This window comes from Micromys minutus, assembly GCF_963924665.1.
Source record: "Micromys minutus genome assembly, chromosome: 32".
Taxonomy (NCBI): domain Eukaryota; kingdom Metazoa; phylum Chordata; class Mammalia; order Rodentia; family Muridae; genus Micromys; species Micromys minutus.
This window is the reverse complement of record NC_137967.1, coordinates 17,418,811-17,432,494: the sequence shown is the minus strand read 5'-3', so window position 1 is coordinate 17,432,494 and position 13,684 is coordinate 17,418,811. Positions and strand designations below refer to the sequence as shown.

Below are 13,684 nucleotides of genomic sequence, written 5' to 3'. Positions count from 1 at the left end.
CCTGGCCCAATGTGTAATCTGAACCTCAGTTTCCTTTAGAAAGAGCTGATGGTAGTGACTAGTTCTTTAATAAGCTTAGTGAACATATGAATTTGAATCTTGCACTCACTAAAACCAATGGAGCAGATGATGTTGGCTATGGCATTGTGAAAAAGTAGAAATGGGTTCAGACTAGAGGTATAACAGAGATGTCTGGGTGATCCCTACACTTTCCCTCAGGCTTACCTTCACCTGACTGGTGCCATTTCTTAGTTGGCCAATATTCCCACCTCACCATGTTTGTTATTCACAGGGCATGTCTTGCTGTTACTCCTTGTGCATTTATGTCTCTCTGGTCTTATCTATGACTCTTGGTAGGCCACTGTACCACACCTGGGCAGCACAGTAGAGATGGCCCTATATGTTGAAGTTTCAGGATTATCATCCCTGTATCTTGTCTGCTGAACAGTAACACAGATAAGGGAGAGATGCCTTTCCAGAATGGAACAGTCATTGATATACTATCTGACAACAGAATTTAAACTACTCTAACAAATCCAATAGATAGATGACAGAAAGACAGACAGATCATACATACATACATACATACATACATACATACATACATACATGATATATAGACAAATATATGAAGATAGAATGTTAAGTAGCTAGATGGTGGATAGAGAAATGCTTGGTAATCGATAGATAGATGATAGATAGATAGATAGATAGATAGATAGATGATAGATAGATGATAGATAGATAGATAGATAGATAGATAGATAGATAGGTAGGTAGATAGACAGATAGACAGATGGGCAGGCATACAAACATACAGCCTGGTTGATTAATTGATTTTTGCCAGTTCTTATCCTTTATAGAATCTTTATTAATACAGGCATTAGTTTGATTTTTGGTAGATTTAGAGGGAAACATAAACAAACCTGAGGTCCATGTTCAGAAAAATATGGCTCAAGAGACACGAGCTGAGAAGGCCTCTACGAAGACAGAAGATGCAGGAAGAGGACTCTAAGAAACAACATGAGAAAAACCCATGGCTCAAAAAAGCGTGACTGTGGCTCATAGAATAAAGAAACATAGATGATATTATATGATTAAAAGCATGAGACACCAAAGATCACACAGTATGTGATTCTGTTTACCTGAACCATACATACTATGCAAGTCTGTAGACATAGAATTCAAACCTTATACAGCGAACATAAGCATAGACCACAGACTGTGGAAAGCTGATAAGTATGGACTTGGGCTGTTGTGAGGAAGGTGAAAATGACTCAGCATGAGATGTGGCCTTCAGAAGTCTCTGTTTACAGCTCAAGAAAGATAGTTGATTTATTTCTCCAGTCCATTCACAGGGAAGAAGAGCATTCATTAAGTCTTTGGAGAACCACAATAGGAGGAAGGATGTGAGCAGTGACCTTTGGTCTGGATCCCAGCTGCTCTCTCAGAGGCACAAAGATGAAGCCATTCTCAAAAGAAGAGGAGACACCTGGCTGCCTCAGCCCAATCATCGAGCTAAGAAGCAAATATGGTACATTGGGGGTATTTTGGCAAAGACACTCTTCTTGGGAGTGAGGTCAATGTCCTTAGGAGCCACATGGCTGGACACTGAGAAGTTCTGGAGGATGGCAGTGGAGAAAAGAACAATTCATTGCAGGCAATGCCTTCACCAAGACAAACTTGCTTTCCTATAGGCAGAGAAAGTTAGTCACATGAGCCCCTGGCCAGTATACAACAACTGAACTGCCCCATCCCTAATCCCATTTAGTCAAATATGCTCATTGCAATAATAACAATTAGTTTGACTCTCAACCTACTGTTCAAACGAGAATGCTTTTGAGAATGTTAAGAGATTCCCAAACCTGAACGAATTGGTGCATAAGCCAATGAGATGTCTTAGCATGGGCAAGGGCCTGCCACCAGTCCTGGGGATATGAATTCAATCCCCTGGACACACATGCTAGGAAGTAGATAACATGAGCTCAGACAATTGAGAATGGGCAGGTTCACATGACGGTACAAACTGAGTTCTCAGAGGAATGAGGAGCGCTTGCTGATTTGTAACCTCAAATATGGAGCATCATAAGAGCAATCCGAGCCTGAAAACCTATGCACAGGCACCACAGCCTGCCCTGTATCTCAGCGATGCTTTATCAGCAACTGACTGCCTGGGCCCTATGGGTACAAGAGGAATTTCCTAGCAATTTCTACGCCTTCCATGATACAGAAAAATTGTGCCTGTGTTGGAGTATTTAGAAATGTACCCTATTATTCTGGGCATCTCTTTTCCAGAATTTAGTTGACATGAGCTTGAGAATTTATGGCATACCTCTTGGAGTTGGTTCTCCTAGAACTGACACACTGACCTAGATTTTTCCAGAACAACTTAATGTCTTATCTCAGTTTTAACACAATGTCTCCATGTCTGGATCTGGTGATCTGGCCATATTTTATGGATCTAACTCTCTCAGTCTCCCTCTCTCTACCCCTCCTCCTCTTCCTCCTTCTATATCTCCATCTCTGTCCCTCTCTGGGCTTTAGATTGTCCACAGGCAATGTCTGTGATTTTCTTGTGCTCTAGCAAAGGCATGATTGTGGCATCTGTACCTAGTTTCTGTGAGTGTGTGATGTCTAGGATGTTAAGGACATTTCAGTGGTTATATAAATGGTAAATCTACCAAGATGTGGGGTCAGTTGTTGATTCGTTGGTGGTTTGTTGATGGATTTTTGGTGGGTTGTTGGTTGTTGTTGGTTTCAGCTTGTTAATCACTCAGTTGTAAAACAGAAACAGCAACATGAAGAAACTACACATTCTGACAGGTTAGACCAAACTCATTCCAAGGATCTCAGTGCTCCAAAGCAGCCAGAAGTAATTTAGTGACAGTATTGCTTCCTTTCCATCTTTTAACTGTGCTAAGGTATCTCTTTTGCTACCTATTTAACCTTCCTTCCCTCTTATTAATTGTTTGATAATTAAAGGGTAGGAAGGAGGTGAAGAAGAGAGGAAGAAGAAAGAACCCACAAATTAGCAAAGGACAGCTACACTCCTCCATTGCTGGTGGGAGTACAAACTTGTATAGCCATTATGAAAATCAGTGAGGCAGTTCCTGTAAAAGTTGGAAATTTATTTACTGCAAGATCCAGCTATGTCACTATTGAGCTTATACCCAAAGGATGCTTCATCCTGTCACAAGGACACTACACCAACCATGTTTGCTGCTGCTCTGTTCAAAAATAGCCAGAACTGAAAACGACATACATGTTCCTCAACAGAAGAATAAATAAAATACACGTGGCACCTTTATTCAACTATTTTAAATTAATATCACGAAATGTGCAGCAAATAGTTGGAATTAGTAAACAATCATCCTGAGTGTGGTAACTGAGACACAGAAAGACAAATATAGAATGTACTCCCTTATATGTGGATATTTGCCATTAAATAAATGATTACCATGCTACAATTCATAAAACTAAAAAATGTTATATATAGACAAAATGACTTGGAGGGAAGCATGAATCTTTCTGGAAGAAAAAAATTAGAATACGTTACCTGGGTGACCTAGGGGCAGCAGGGGAGTCATGAATAGGAGAATCATGTGGAGAGGAAAGAGGGTTTGAGGGATAAAGTGTGAGGAAAGTCATCTAGATATTCGGGGGCATTTGAGGGGTGTTAGGGAAGCATAGCGCAATGGAAACTTCCTAAGATATATGAAGACAGTCCTAATGAAGACTCCAAATAAATCGAAAAATAGTCCCAAATAGCCCACTTCTGTCACTTAATGAAGCTTTTAGTAACAGGACTGGGTTACACCAACTGAGTTGTCAACCAACATGGTCTTGTAGAAATCCCCAAACAATCAATGTTACTGACTACATAACAGATTTTTCTCCAACAACAGCAAGGCCACATTGATGAAGATAACACTCACAAAATTCATCAAATATGAAGAGGTCAAGCTGGAGCCTACATAGAACTTTCAACCTCCTGTTCTAGTGTCTTTGATATAGAAGGTACTCTACAGATTACTGAATGAGAAATGTGCATGCCAACCAAGCCATGATATCTTTGATATACAGTGCTGTCCTGCCTACAAAATGTTCTGGGGTGCAATGGTGGCACAAAGCTTGTGAGGGTAGCCATCCAAGGTCTGGTTTGATGAACAGAACCAATGACTAGGTAGTCCAGAGACATAGGACAAAGACAAATACTACAGGTAAAAAAGAGTCATACTAAAGTAAATCTTAAAGGAATTTCCCTATGCTCATAGTTTGTTGCCTTATTCAGCCACCATCAGGGAGACATCCTTCTTCAGCAGATGGGAACAAATACCGAGACCCACAACCAGACATTACTCATAAAGAGGACTTGGAACACACAAATCTAAACAGGGTTGTCCCTCAAAACCCTCACAGACTAATAGATCATGCACAGGGACTGTCCAAGTCTGCACCAGAGTCTTTCTGTGAATTACTGTGTGAGTGAGTGTGTCTCTGATTCTTGTTCATTCTCTTGGGCTCTTTTTCATCTGTTGGTTTGCCTTGTCCAACTTTAATGTGATATGTTTTGTTTTAGGATATTATATATTATTTCATTAGGGGTTGTTTTTATCTCTAAGAAGCCTGTTTTTTTTATATAATCAGTGGCTACAGTTGGGAGAGGAGTTGGGGAGAACTGGGAGGATTAGAGGGAGATAAACTGTTACAAGGACATATTGTGTGAGAGAAGAATCTATTTGCAATAATATGAAAGAAAGAAAGAAAGAAAGAAGCAAGGAAGGAAGTGAAGGAGGAAAGGAAAAAAGAAAAGTCTGGGGACAGAATTGGTGGCTTTGATCCAACTAAAAAGAATATTTTGGTCATTACAGTTCCTAATGCAAAGAATCCATGTCTGTTACTTTTAGGACTTTGTATAGAAACTACTGGATGGCTTTAAGGATGTCTAGCTGACAATGGAATACTCCGTGCACCATCTCCTCTATTAACCTGCTCATTATTTCAGAAACAGTGGTGGAGGCCCTCCATTACAATGAGCTCATTTCGTTCTCTGTAAAGATTCTCTTTTGTCCAGCATTTAATTATGATTAAAGACAAATGTTTTCAGTTTTTTGGAAGGGCTTCCACTAACTTTTACAAAACAAAACAAAACAAACAAACAAACAAACAGCAATAACAACACCAAAACCAAGAAACTGAATTTTCTCAGGTTTAGAGACTTTTTAAATACTTCTCCAAAGTTCTCCTAACCAGGGTGCTCCTTCAGTTCAAGACTCCCCCATGGGACTTATGTCAGTCTGAATGGAATCAATTAGGAAAGGCAATTAGGATAGACTCAGTAAAGAGGTAACTTATTGCTGTTTGTGTACCAGAATGTGGGAGTGCCTTCTGGTGTCTGGAAAAGGAATCACAGGTCCGTCTCACCTGCAGAGAAGGGCAGAAAAGCTCACTCTTCTTCAGTGCCCCATTGGCATCCAGGAAGTGCTCAGGATTGAAGGTGTCTGGTTTTTCAAAGTACCGTGGGTCATGGAGAGCTGAATTCAGGATGGGGTACACCTTAGTGTCCTAGGAGAAATTATGAGACATAGGTGTTAATATATGCTGACTCCCATATGCAAAACAGCCAGTCCCTAAGAAACACAGTACTGGAAAACCACAGAAAGGATGAGGTTGTTGATTAGGAGAGAGGAGTATGTTCATGGAGTAGCGATGAGGATTCACAACTTCTCTCACCTTGAGGAGCAAGTAGCCTCAGAACATGGTGTCTTTAGTGACTTTGTGTGGCAGTCCAACTGGGACAAGATCTGAAAATCTCTGAATCTCATGGATGACTGCCTCAGTGTATGGCATTTTCATGCAGTTGTCAAGGACTGGTAGCCGGTGTGAGCCGATGACCTGATCAATCTCCTTTTGAACTCTTTCTGCACAGAAAGGGGAGACAATAGACAGTGCCCTCTTCTTGGAGGTGATACACAGAGACCCTGTTTTCTGGGATCCAACAACCCAGGAGCAGTTCCAAAGAAGGAGATTCTGCTGAGAAAGACACGGTGCCCTCTTGGGTGCCCACACCTGTGCTTCTCTCAAGGACCTATCTCTCCATTCATGATTAGAGCAGATTAGAGTCTCTTTTCAACAAGCCTTGCTTGTTAAAGGGAGAAAAGAGAAACCTCAGCAAAGGGCCATTTCAACAGTCAATATACAGTGAGGGCTGGAGGGATAAAAAGCAACATTGTAATAAATGTTATCAATTGTATTCCTACATGTACACATCTTCAAACACAGACACAGATGCACACAAACACACACATGCATGCACATGCACACACACACACACACACACACACACACACACACACACACACCTCTTTATATAGAATTTATATATAAAGCCTAGGAGGCTGGATATTAAAGACACTGACTGTTCTAAAAAAGAACTCATATTCAATTCACTGCACCCACCTGCAGCTCACATTGTAATTTCTAGTACAGGAAATCCCACATCTTCACCAGGACATACACAGGCAAAACATCAATGCACATCAAATTAAAATAGAATTTTAAATCCAGGCTGAGGACCTGGAACTATGTCCTTGGATGATCTGTGGCAGCCATGTTCACAGTAGCATCAAGTTGTTTTAAAATTTTTACATGCAAGGAATGGACGACTCAGTTAATAAAAGGAAAGATTGACGAGTGATGCAAATGAGCCCACTAAAACCTGTAAGTATGTGGGGCAGTCAGGCAGTGCTGGGGCCACAAACCAGATGGAATTAGTTAATCCCTGAGAATGATTATGAATGTAATTATGACATAATAGGTGCTTTCTGAACTCCTGCATTGTAAACCCACTCTACCTTAATGCCACCACAGTAGGAATGCCAAACACCACAGTGGGGCAGCTGTACAAAGCTCTAACCACACCCCAATTCCCACCTCCACAGGGGAAGGTGACATAGACTATAGCCAGATCAGCCACTCCCTAAGTCCCACCCCTGCACACACATGTAGCCCTAGAAAAACAACTATGGCCAATCTCGGGGGACAATGAATGGGAAATGGGTGGTTGGATCCCAAGATGTTTAAAAAGGACAGAACAAAGGAGAGAAGCACTCGAAATAAAGGCACACGAGTTGAAATCTCCTCCTAGGTCTTGGCTTCTTTTGTCCTCAGTGAATGCTCTATTCAGGAACCCTATTGAAGCTCTACCTTTGTCTGAGAGCCAGGCCATGGTTAACACACCCCAGTGTTCAGGCTTTAATCTCAGTACCCCGCTGAGCACTGACCTGCCAGAGTTCTCAGGTCATCATCAGCACCCCACTGAGACTTGTTCCCAAGATTCCCAGCTTGAACTCCTTCGTGCCAGCTTGAAAATGGCAGAAGCTGCGTTCCCTCAGATCAGTAGTGTGAGATTGCAATCCTTCAGACAGTGTGGGAATGAACCGAGTCCAACATAAGTATATTTTCTACTTATAACCAATGATTTTAATCAATTTAAAAATGGACACATGGAAAAAAGATATGTAGATAATAGGTGGGTGAGAAAATGCAGAGAATGAGTAAACAGATGAAGACGTGAATGGATAGAAAGAAGCATGAATGTATGGAAGGATGGAGGTAAGGCAAGCAGAGAAGGAAGGAAGTAGGTATAGATAGATGGATGGATGGATGAATGGATGGATGGATGAATGGATGGATGGATGGATGGATGTTAGATGGGTAGATACATGGATGGTTACAGGTCAGCTGATTATTTATTCATACACCACCAAAGCACTGCCTTGGCTTGCAAGTAGAGCAAAACCTTCTGAGTTCCAGATGGAGGGGTTTATGTCTCAACCATACACAACAAACTTATGCAGCCAAGAGGAGGTTGAAGTTCTTGCAACTGTCCTTTCATAGCCTACCTGCGACATGGGGGTACTTGAGCATGAGCAGGAAGCCATAGCAGAGTGTGGTGCTGGTGGTCTCAGTGCCAGCAAAGAAGAGAGAGAGCACAGACAACGTGAGGTTCTGGTGATGGAACTCCATGTGGTCATTGGTTTTCTCCTGATTTCAGATGGAAGAGGGAACAGTTAGGACGGGGCCTGTGCAAGGAGGTGTACACACATCTCTTGGCGTAGTCTTTCTGTTTGTGAGTCTCAGACAAAATGGACCTCTGAACATTACTAGGCCCTAGATGATGCCCTTTTGTTTCTTCTGTCTTCCATCTCTATTTGCTATGTTGTGGCTTATGCTTTATCTCCTAGGCTCCTTCCTCTGTGTTCTTTCTTCTCTTTGCACCATCCTTATGTTTCTTTCTAGCCATACCTTTTCAATCTTTCCCTCTGTCATTTTTTCCTTATTTTTTTGTTTTATTCCAAATGTTCTGCTTCTCCTTCACTCCATTTCTACTTCTCCTCACCATCCTCTCTCTCTCTTCCTTTCACCTCTGATACCATCCCTGTCCTTCATTCACTCTCACCTACCCCCCTCTCATCCATGCAGGACTAACCTCCATTCTGAGAAGGTAGGTATCTATGAAATCTCATGGAGCATTGGGATCTAAGGTGGCCCTGTGCTGCTCCACATGATGGCCAATGAAACTGAGGATTTCTTGTATGTTTTTGGAGATTTGTTTGTGGGTGCCAGGAAAGTACTTCAGGAATCCAGAGAAGACCTCAAACACCTGTAAGAAAGAAGGGCCCAGGAGGGCACCTGGATCTATTGAGTCTCAAGAAGTTGTCAGTTTACTATCTTAATCACTATTCTAATGCTGTGAGAGGCACCACAAACAAGGTAACTCGTACAAAAGAACATTTAAGTGGGGACTTGTCTACTGTTTCAGAGAGCTGCTTCAGTATCTTATCATCATGACAAGAAGCACACAGTAGGCAGGTAGGCACGGTGCTGAGATATAATATCCTAATACACAGGCAGGAAGAACAACACTGACCAATGCACTGTGCACAAGCTTCTGAAGCCTCAAAGCACATCCCTAGCAACACAGTTCTTTCAACAAGGACACAAGTCCAAATATTTTTAAGAGCTCTTCAACTATGGTCCAAGTATGTAAATATACTAATCTATGGAGCCCAATCTCACTACCACATGCTTCTAGGTGACAGGTTCTCATAGGCCCAAGTACGGCAAATATGGTGCCAAGAGGTTATATCTTTGATGCTTTTTCCCTTGTTAAAACATTAGATAATATTTCTAAAACTGGTCCCCAAGGTCCATCACTGACTCAGAAATTTCTTGATCTTCCTGTCTGTCTTTGTGGCTCCCTTCCTGCTTGCCACTGCCAGGGAATAAATTTCCTCTATCCAAGAACTTGGTATCTGGGTGTGTCCTCTTCTGATTCCAAAAAGACCACTAAACTTTTGACTAGGTCTATATATTTCATGAAGAAACACACAAAACAAATACACAGAAATAGGGTGATGTGCACACACACAGGCACACAAAAAGACACACAGAGAGTTCTAAAATATGTACACTATATACATACATGCTTTGGAGTTGTCTCTAAATCCGTCTCTAACCTTTGTCTTGAATTCTCTGTATCTCTCTTTTCCTTCCCTCTTCTCCTTCTCTCTCTCTCTCTCTCTCTCTCTCTCTCTCTCTCTCTCTCTCTCTCTCTCTCTCTTTCCCTCTCTTCCTCTCTCTCTCTCTCTCCTAATCCTCTTTGCTAAATTTTCTTTATTTGTTTTAATTTAATTTATAAACACTGGGTCTCTTGTGTGTCAGACTAGCCTCAAACTCAACATGCAGCCAAGAATCACACTAAATTTCTATTCTCCCTGCTTCTATGTGCTGGAATTGTATGTGTTCTGTACCACCTCAGCCAGGATACAGAGTGCTGGGCTTCATGCATGGAAAACAAGTCCTTTACCCTCTAGGTTATGGGTGCATTACTCATGACATCGACATCAGTTTATATGTATGTTTATGGCTCTGTATTTCCACATTCAGGTATCTCTGTCCTGTTCACCATTTACTCCTGTAATTACTGTGATGATTTTCATATGCTTGACCCAGGAAGTGGTACTATTGGAAGATGTGGCCTTGTTGGAGGAATTGTGTCACTCTGAGGGTGGACTTGGAGACCCTCTTCCTAGATGCCATAGGATGCTCAGTCTGTTCCTGGCTTCCTTAAATAAAGATGTAGTACTCTCACTTCCTCCTGCACCATGTCTGCCTGGATGCTGCCATGCTCTTACCTTGATAATACTGTATTGAGCCTCTGATCCTGTAAGCCAGCAATAATTAAATGTTGTTTTTTATAAGTTGTTACCTTAGTCATGGTATCTGTTCACAACAGTAAAACCCTAACTAAAACACCTGTCATGCCTCCTCTCAGCCTCTCCATGTCTCTTAGTCCTTCTGCCAGATCTGACACTCCCTCCCTTACCTACAAAGAAGCCTCTTAATCCCTCTACCCTAGATGCTCCTCTCTTTACATGGACTAACCTGGCTGGAGAATAAGCTGATAAGTGACAGCGTCTGATACAACAAGTCAAGCAGGTGCAAGAACTAGTGGTCTGTGTAGTTAAAGTGCTCTCCAAAGACAATAGAGCAGATGATGTTGGCCGTGATGCACTGGAAGTGGAAGGTAGGGTCTAGTGGGCCTCCTGGGGGATAAGGAGACAAGGCATGAGCCATGGGGCCAAGGACCTGAGGAACATTTCATTTCAGATCCATTACTGTGAGATTGCCTCTTTTACTACTCAGAGAATTGAAACGCCTACTGCCCCATTGGCACATATGATGTGGTAGGCCCTGTGCTCAGTGACACATGTATCATTTCATTTAACTTCCCTCGGTGCTATACAGAAGATGTGATGCTATTCATATACACAGGCAAGGAAGCTAACTTCACTAAAGAGCTCAACTAATCATAACTGGGATGAGGGTTCTGGGACTCATGGGAAAGGGATGGGAAAGGATTGTAGGAGGAGGTGACGCTGAGCTGGCAATGAGCAGGATATAAAGTGAATAAGAAAAAATTAAATTAAGACAGAAAAATCAAAGAAACAATGAAGGAACAAAAGAAAGAACTAAATAAAAGAAGAAAGAAAGAAAGAAAGAAAGAAAGAAAGAAAGAAAGAAAGAAAGAAAGAAAACTGCAACAAAGGTCTTGGTCACCAGGATGCCCTTATTAGAACGAATCTTGATGCACCCAGACATACTTCTGATTTCTACCAAACTAAACACCCAAGAGCCATTGTGCTCATGGATACTCATCAGCACAATCACAAGGAGAAACCAGAGTTCCTGCTTTGATCTGGTCTGCAGTTTTTCTGCTTTCTTTACTTTCATTTGCCTAACCTCTGCATGTGCCTTTGACCATTGTTTGAAGAATACTACATGACAGCAATAAAGCCAAAGTGGTCTTGAACACTTTATGTGATAGAAGATGACCTTGAAAATCTCAGCATTCTGCCTCCACCTCTGGACTGCTGGGATTACAGCTATACCCCACCATGACCACTACATATGGAACTGGATGCACTCCAACTCATTTACAGTCACAGTATAAGACAGGACCTCACAATGTGCAGAGGACTGGCCTTGAACTCATAATCATCATGACTCAGCCTTCTGAGTTCTGAGATGACAAGTGTGTACCAATCATACCCAACTAGCAGATAAAATTGATTCAAAGATGGGTTTTTCTGAAGAGAAGTGACCACCAGGTTAAAGACATGTTTTGAGTTATTTTGGACACAATAGATCTCACATTTTTCTCTGCCCCTTTTTTTTCTCTCCCCCCTCAACCTCTATTCATATCTCATCATCCCAACATGCTATGTGTGTGTTTGTGTGTGCTTCTACCATTGTGTGTGTATCTCTCTTGGTTGTGACTTCATTCATGTCTTATTTATGCCCTTTCTCCAAGACTCACCCTCATATTTCTTCAGTTCCTCCATCAAACATTGGGCCTCCTCTTTTATCCGCTCCTCCACACTTCATTTTCCCATCCCAAAGTCTCTCATAGTGGCCAGAGAGAATTGCCACACGGTCTTCCAATGTTCCCCATTAGCAAAGACCACACCTAAGAAGGTAGGGGAAACATGACTAGGTGGGTTACTTTCAAAGTTCAGAGAATCCTGAGTTTTTCCCTACAGCTCAGGTCCCACCTCTCAAATTCCCCTTCCAGGGCCATAGTCTCTTCTCCACCCTGTCTTATAGGACTATCTCACCATAGTCCTGTAGTGTTGACTGAATCACAGCAATTATTCCCCAGCCAGAGAAAGCCTCAGCTTGGTCAACCAGAGCTTCTTCATGGTCTCTGTCCCACACAAAATGACAACAGGCCTTGGTCCCAGGTGTACTGTAAACACACCTCCATATTTTTCTTGAATCTGCCAAACCATAAAGGCACTATTTTCAGCTAGTCAGTACAGACATTGTTAAACTGTTAAAACATTTAGATACAAATTGATAAATGGGTATCTCTTCCTCTGGCCACCCTTCCCCTTCTGATGATCTAAGAGTTGAAGGGTCATTTCACCACTAGGTCTATATTGGTTAATAAAGTGTCCTAATCAATGGACCAGTCTACTGTAGAATAGGGGTGTTATACTGGCTGATTTTGTGTCAACTTGACACAAGCTGAAGTTATCACAGAGAAAGAAGCCTCAGTTGAGAAAATACCTCCATGATATCCAGCTCTAAGACATTTTCACAACCAGTGATCAAGGGGGAGGGCCCAGGATATTGTGGGTGGTGCCATCCCTGGGCTGGTAGACCTGGGTTCTATAAGATAACAAGCTGAGCAAGCCAAGGGAAGCAAGCCAGTAACATCCTTCCATTAACTGCCTTAGTTCCTGCTTCCTGATCTACTTGAGTTCCATCCTGATTTTCATTGGTGATAAACAGCAATGTGGAAGTGTAGGCTGAATAAACTCTTTCCTCCCCAACTTGCTTTTTGGTCGTGATATTTTGTGCAGGGATATAAAACCTGACTAAGAAAGTAAAGGTAACATGTGCTTAAAATTCTGGCACTTGGGAAGTAGAGGCCAGGGAATCAATAATATCTTTGGCTACACATCGATTTGAAGAAAACCTGGGTCACAGGTGACCCTATCTTTTATATGTATGTATGTATGTAGATGTAGATGAAGACAGAGACAGAGACAGAGACAGAAATAGATAGATGACATACAGACAGACAGACAGATAGATAGATAGTTACATACATACAGATCTCTGACCATGCCCTTCAGCTGGCCAGCAGTTTGTAGCATCTCATTTAAGAACCATTGATTCTTCCTGTGACCCAGCTTCAACATAATCTGACAATAGTTAAAGAGAATGGCACTGACCATTTCACAGGGTTACTTGGGAGGGGAAATGGATGACACCTAGTGGTGTTCTGAACTGTCAATCATTTTGACAGAAATACAGGTGGGAAACTACAAGGTAGTATACCCATTTCTTGCCATCCCCAGGGAATTGGTCCCAGAAATATCAAAACATTCCAGTGCTGAAAGCCATTGAATAGAATGGTGCATGTTTATAAATAACCAACCTTCATCCTCTTCTAACATCTAGACCACTTTACATTCCAGGAAGCTAATAGAAACTTAATGGTACACCCAAGAAAAGTAGACAGCAAGAAATAATCAAACTCAGCAGAAATTGACCAAATAGAAACAAAAAGAACCATTCAAAGAATCAACAAAACCAAGAGCTGGTTCTT

General features: G+C 41.8%; 1 pseudogene across 1 annotated transcript; it reads right to left on the bottom strand.

The window, feature by feature from the left end:
* Positions 1-1,510: 1,510 nt before the first annotated feature.
* On the bottom strand, positions 1,511-13,532 carry LOC308413623 (cytochrome P450 2B1-like; annotated as a pseudogene). Its single transcript has 9 exons — positions 13,514-13,532; positions 12,183-12,373; positions 11,885-12,034; positions 10,450-10,610; positions 8,492-8,665; positions 7,905-8,046; positions 5,734-5,921; positions 5,425-5,565; positions 1,511-1,691 (listed from the first exon to the last, which is right to left on the bottom strand). The product of its transcript is annotated as a cytochrome P450 2B1-like (transcript).
* Between the last annotated feature and the right edge of the window lie 152 nt (positions 13,533-13,684).